This window comes from Telopea speciosissima, chromosome 2 (genome assembly GCF_018873765.1).
Source record: "Telopea speciosissima isolate NSW1024214 ecotype Mountain lineage chromosome 2, Tspe_v1, whole genome shotgun sequence".
NCBI classification, from domain to species: Eukaryota; Viridiplantae; Streptophyta; class Magnoliopsida; order Proteales; family Proteaceae; genus Telopea; species Telopea speciosissima.
Genome location: NC_057917.1, coordinates 4,875,067 through 4,882,120, shown reverse-complemented (window position 1 = coordinate 4,882,120; position 7,054 = coordinate 4,875,067).

Below are 7,054 nucleotides of genomic sequence, written 5' to 3'. Positions count from 1 at the left end.
ACCCTGCGTGACATGGAGAGGGAGCTCCAGGGACAGATTGATGCCCATGAGAGAGCCGAGGCCGACGCACAGAGGGTGTCGGGGGAGCTTGCGGTGGCGTCTGGGAAGCTCCTGGAGGTGTCTGAGGAGCTGCATGCGACCTCTGCTGGTGCGGCCGAGAGCTCGGCTAGGGTTCTTACCTTGGAGGAGGAGCTTCATTCATTGAGGGGAAGGCATGAGGCGGAGTTGGCATCTGTAGGTGAGCGAGCTGTGGCTGAGTTCCAGACATCCCCCGCATTCTCGACGTCAGATCGCGCAGCTTCAGCCTCGCCTATGAGGGAGGGGTCCGGACTTAGCCGCTTGTGTCCTGGAGGTGACCCCCGATTATGACTTCTCTATTTTGGGGTTCTCTGAGTTTACTAACCGCTTTCGGGTGTAGCTATGGTGGAGAGCGTCCCGGTGTCAGAGGTGGAGGCTGTCCTGCCTGAGGGGGGTGCTATTGCGCGTCCTCTTGAGGTGGACATGATGTCCCCTGCTGGGTCGGAGGTGACCCATCCCTCTGTGATCCCTTGACCCCGCGGCTGTACCGATCCTGTAGACGTCTCAACCTTTTTTCTTTTTTGAACTTAAGTTTGTAACTACTATGACTTTTCTATGTGATCGCTTTTGATTTTCTTTGACTGCATTGTCTCCTGGTGATTGTTTGCGCGTTGATACTCTCTGACCCTTGATAGTCATGAGATTTTGGTAGTGGTGTCGTGCCTTGATGATCCTCGAACCTTGGTTGGTTACTGCCTTAGGCGTAGAGCCTCCGTGTTGGCATATCGCCTTAGGCATGAAGCCTCAATGTTGGCATGTTGCCTTAGGCATAAAGCCTCGATGTTGGCATGTTGCCTTAGGCATAAAGCCTCAGTGTTGGCATATCGCCTTAGGCATGAAGCCTCGATGTTGGCATGTCGCCTTAGGCATAAAGCCTCAGTATTGGCATGTCGCCTTAGGCATGAAGCCTCGATGTTGGCATGTTGCCTTAGGCATTAAGCCTTGGTGTTGGCATGTCGCCTTAGGTATAAAGCCTCGATGTTTGGCTTGTTGCCTTAGGCATAAAGCCTCAGTGTTGGCATATCGCCTTAGGCATGAAGCCTCGGTGTTGGCATGTCGCCTTAGGCATAAAGCATCGTTGTTTGGCTTGTTGCCTTAGGCATAAAGCCTCAGTGTTGGCATATCGCCTTAGGCATGAAGCCTCAGTGTTGGCATATCGCCTTAGGCATGAAGCCTCGATGTTGGCATGTTGCCTTAGGCATAAAGCCTCAGTGTTGGCATATCGCCTTAGGCATGAAGCCTCAGTGTTGGCATATCGCCTTAGGCATGAAGTCTCAGTGTTGGCATATCGCCTTAGGCATAAAGCCTCGATGTTGGCATGTCGCTTTAGGCATAAAGCCTCGATGTTGGCATGTCGCCTTAATGTAGTGGCCGTGATTCGATTGAGTGGTAGAAGAAGACAAGTATTCTTGCAACATCTCTTTTATTTTAAATGAAATTCACATTGTCCTTGAAACAGTGATGTCGTCTCATCGCTACTCCTATCGCTATCGCTCTTATCACTACCACTACTTGCTATGCTTCTACTGGTAGTACTTCTTCAGATGTTCTGAGTTCCAGGTACGGTCTACCTTCTTGCCCCCTGGAGTCTTCAAGTGGTAAGTCCCTGGGCATATCTGCTTGGAGACTATGTAGGGTCCTTTCCAGTTGGGTGACAGCTTCCCTGCCTTCTGTGGCTGTGATGCACTTGCCCGCCGTAGTACTAAATCTCCCTGGTGGAATAGCCTTTCCTTGACCCTGGCATTATAGTACCTGGTAGTACGTTGCTGGTAGGCGACGTTCCTTAGTAGTGCTCTCTCGCGGACCTCATCTATAAAGTCTAGGTTCGCCCGCAGTCCGTCGACATAGGTACGTTCATTGAAGTGCAGAACCCTATGGGACATGGCGCAGACCTCTACTGGCGCCAATGCTTCAGTGCCATATGCTAGGCGGAATGGACTCTCTCCTGTGGGCGTCCGTACTGTAGTTCGGTATGCCCACAGGACGCTTGGTAGCTCTTCTACCTACTTGCCTTTGGCTCCTTCTAGCCTTTTCTTGACTCCTTCCGGTGGCGTTACATTGGTGACCTCCACCGACCATTGGCTCAGGTATGCTATCGACACAGGCCGATAGTCGATGTTGTAGCTGTGACGAATGCTTGGAATTTGGGGTTATTGAATTATTTTCCATTGTCTGAGACGAGGATCCGTGGTACCCCGAACCTGTAGATGACGTCGTCGCGGGCGAACTTCTCCATCTCTGTCTCTGTTATCTTGGCCAAGGGTTTAACTTCAACCCACTTGGTGAAGTAGTCGATCGCGACGACCAGGTACTTTCTATTTCCCGGTGCTGCGATGAAGTTGCCTAAGATGTCTAGTCCCCACATGGCAAAAGGTATGGGGTTGAGGATTGATGTCAGCTTGGTGGCGGGTAGATGGGGTATTGGGGCGAACAACTGACATTGCTCGCACTTCTTGGCATATTGGATGGCCTCCTCTTGCATTCGTGGCCAGTATAGTCCCTGACGGAGGATTTTGTAGGCTAGGGCTCGTCCCCCCATGTGGCTTCCACATATCCCCTCATGGACTTCGGCTAGGGCGTACTCTGCCCCCTTGGGTCCTAGGCACCGGAGTAGTGGTGTTGTTGCCCCCTGCTTGTACAGTACCCCGTCTAGGATGGTGTACTTTGCAGCTCTCATCCTGATCTTCCTTGCCTCGGCCTTGTCTTCTGGTAAGACATCGTTCTGGAGGTAGTTGAGTAGAGGGTCCATCCAGCTAGGTCCCTCCATGATATCGTTAACCTGCTTTTCCTTATACGTTGGCTCATGCAGGATCTCAACATAGACTGCGCTGGCCAAATTTTGGAGTTCCTCATTGGCTAACCTGGATAGGGCGTCAACGGCGGTGTTCTCATCCCTGGGAACTCGAACCATCTCAAACTTCACGAAACCCTCGATCAATGCTTGAGCACGTGCTAGGTATGATGCCATCCTCTCATCTTTCGCCTCATACTCTCCATTCACCTGATTCACCACGAGCTGGGAGTCGCTTCGGGTGGATAGGTGTGTGACTTGGATGGCTTTGGCCACCCGGAGTCCAGCTAGCAATGCCTCGTACTCTGCTTCATTATTGGATGCTTGGAAGGTGAATCGGAGAGCATATTGGATACCAAATCCCTCGGGGCTGGTTAATATGAGACCCGCGCCGCTTCCTGCCGCATTACTCGACCCGTCCACGAACATATCCCACGATCCGTGATCCTTCTCTTCCGGCTCCCCTGTTTCTGACTCGATCTCAGGCATGGTACACTCTGCAATGAAATCTGCAAGAGCCTGGCCTTTGACGGCTGTCCTTGGTTGGAACCTGATGTCATGCTCACTTAGCTCCACCGCCCATGCTATCAATCGCCCGAAGACGTCCGGCTTGTGCAGTATCTTCTTCAGGGGTAGGTCTGTAAGGACTATGATGGTATGGGCTTAGAAGTATGGTTGTAGCTTTCTGGCTGCCGTTACCAATGCATAGGCTACCTTCTCGATCCTAGTGTACCTGGTCTCTGCATCGATCAGGACATGGCTGACTTAATAGATGGGCCTCTGGACTTTGTCTTCTTCCTTCAGCAGTACTGCGCTGACCGCGACAGGGGTGGCGGCCAGGTAGAGTTGTAACTCTTCGTTAGGTTCTGGTCACCCAAGCAGTGGTGGGCTCTCTAGGTACTCCTTCAATTCTCTGAACACCTTCTGGCACTCTTCCGTCCTTGTGAAATCTTTAGGGCTTCGGAGGTTCTTCAATGTTTTGAAGAATGGTAAGCACTTATCACCTGATCGTGACACAAACATGGAAAGGGCGGCGACCCTTCCATTCAACCTCTGCACTTCCCTGACCGTTCGAGGAGGTGCCATTTCTTGGATGGCCTTGATCTTGGATGGGTTGGCTTCTATTCCACGGACTGAAACCATGAACCCCAGGAATTTTCCTGACGTTACGCCGAAGGCGCACTTTGCAGGGTTTAGCTTCATCTGGTTCCTCCTCAGTACTGCAAATGCCTCCTCTAGGTCGGTCAGGTGTTGGCTGGCGTGGATGCTTTTCACGAGCATGTCATCCACATATACCTCCATGTTGCGCCCGATCTACCCCTCGAACATCTTGTTGACCATCCTCTGATAGGTGGCCCCTGCATTCTTTAACCCGAACGGCATGACATGGTAGCAGTAGTTCTCTTTGTCCGTCCAGAATGCGGTGTAAGACTCATCATCCTCATACATGAGGATCTGGCTGTATCCGGAGTAGGCGTCCATGAAACTCAGCATCTCATGGCCGGCGGTGGCGTCGATCAGTAGGTCGATCCTGGGCAGTGGGTACTCATCTTTTGGGCATGCCTTGTTCAGATCGGTATAGTCGACACACATCCTCCACTTCCCATTTGGCTTTGGTACCATGACCACGTTGGCGAGCCAGGTTGGGAACTTCTCCTTTCTGATGAACCCTGATCGGCTTAACTTCTCGACCTCCTCCTTGATTGCTGCTTGTCGGTCGAGGGTGAAGTTACGCCGCTTCTATTGAACAGGCTTCCTGGTTGGGTCAACATGTAGTCGGTGTTCCGCTATGGAACATGGTATTCCCGGCATGTCGGAGGTCGACCATGCGAAGACATCCATGTTCGCTTGGAGGAGGTGTCCAAGCCCTTCTTTCTGTTCCTTGTTTAGCAGCGAGCCAACCTGAACGACCTTGGAGGGGTCTTCCTGGCTGAGGGGCCAGGGGATGAGGTCTTCCACTGGCCTTCCCCTTCTCTCTGTCAGTTCATCTCTCTGGTCACTGATCATGCTCTCTAGGCAGAGTGCCATTCCATGGGTGTTGTCATTGTTCTTTTTCATCAAGGTGGCATAGCACTCCCTTGCTTTCTTCTGATCTCCTTGGACTTCGCCTACCCCATTCTCGGTGGGGAACTTCATCTTTAGGTGAAGTGGCGATATGACTCCTCTAAGGGCTGTCAGTGATGGTCACCCTAAGAGGCCGTTGAAGGACACCACGGACCTGACTACCATGAAATTCACCATGGTGGTTACTTGTTGAGGGTGTACCCCGAAGGTGACGGGTAGTTCTATGGTACCTCTGATGCAGGCGGTGGCACCTAAGAATCCATGGAGATAAGTGGGCTCTGGTTTGAGCTGGTCGTCCCCGAACCCGAACTGTCGATAGGCGTCCAAGGAGAGTATGTCAATAGACGCCCCTGTGTCTATCAGTACCATGTGTACAGGTCGATTGGCTACCTCCACTTGTACTACCAGGGCATCTTCATGCGGGAAGTTTAGTCCTTCTAGGTCTTCATCCGAGAAGGAGATTACCGCCTCGGTCCTGGCTATCTTGCTGGGCTTCTCTGCCACTCCCACGAACCTGGCATGAGCTTTAGCTTTTCTGGTGGACTCTTGTCCCGGTCCTCCAAGTATGGTGAGGATAGGAGGTCCCTTGGTGCCACTAGGTTCTGTGGCATCTCTCCGCTCTTCTGGGCGGTCTCTCTCTTGATTTGTTCTTCTTGCTTCTCGTCTCGGTTCCACTCTGTCTCCGTCGCGGCCTCTATCTCCTTGGCCTGAGCGGTTGTCACGTCTCCCCTTCACATACTTGTTCAAGCTTCCTGCTCTTACCAGTTGTTCTATCTCTCTCTTCAATTGATAGCACTCCTCTGTGTCGTGCCCATTCTCTTTGTGGAAGAGGCAGTATTTGTTAGGGTTCCGCTTCTCTGGTCCTGCTAGCATGGGTCGTGGCCAATGGAGTAGGTCACGGTCCTGGATCTGCATGAGTATCTGGGACCTGGTGGTGTTCAGTGGTGTGAACTCGGGGGTGCTTGCCCTCTCACTTCTCTCTGGGCGGCGGTCTGTCCTCCTAGATGGGCGGTCGCTCTTCTCTTATCGACACTCTGTCCTCGACCTCTTACCCTCTTTGCGGTCATCAGGTGCTGACCTCTTGTTGTCTTGTGGCTTGGCCTCAATTATTTTCGTTCTAGCTTGTAGTACCTCGGCCATATTTACAAACTCATTGCACCGCTCCAAGAGCTCTTTCATAGTCCTGGTCTCATGACGTGCTAGGTCCTTGATCAAGTCCAGGTCTCTAATACCTCCTGCTAGGGTTGCATGCTGTGTCTGGTCATCCAAGTCTCGAACCTCCAGGGATTCTTTGGTGAACCTGGTAACGTATTCCCTAAGAGATTCCCCAGGATTCTGTACCACGTTCAGTAGATTGACGGTGGTCTTCTTCTGTTTGACGCTGCTTTGGAGGCGGGTGACCAACTGTTCGCATAGCTCTGCGAACGAGCCTATAGATCTCGGTCGTAGCCTGGAGAACCATAATGTGGCTGCTCCCTTGAGGGATGCCGGGAATGCCCGACAGGAGACCACGTCCGACCCCCCATACAGCGTCATCATGCCATTAAAGTAGTTGATGTGGTCATTGGGGTCAGTGGTACCACTGTAGAGTTCAAAGGTGGGTAGTCGAAACCTGGAAGGTAGTGTGGCTGACATGATCTCTGCCGAGAAGGGGTGTTGTCCAGGTATGGAATGCGTCTCGCCTTTGGTCTGCTTCTTCAACCCTTCCAGCTTCTCATCCAGGTCGCGGAGTCTTTGATCGAGCTCCTCGTCCCGTGTCTGCCCCCCACACCTGGCCGGACGTTTGTTGCGACCCCGTTCACGCTCTCTCCTGGATGTCCCCTCCCGCCTTGAGTGTTGGCGGGATGGGGAATGGTCACACCGTGATGAACCCTGTCGTGAAGGTGAGGGGCTTTCTTCTTTGTAGGTCCGGCTTCATTGTGGTATGTGACCTTCTTCCAGTCGTCCGTCGAACATAGACCTCCGGACCGATCTCTGCGGGCTAGACACCCTCGTCCTGGGTGTTGGCGTCCTCCCACGTTCTGACCGTGGTGAGAGGTCTCTTGTTCTCCTGGGATGCTGGGAAGGCTCCCCCCGCTGCGGAGTGGGGGTTGCCTGTCGCGCAAGTCTCTCTGATCTCAC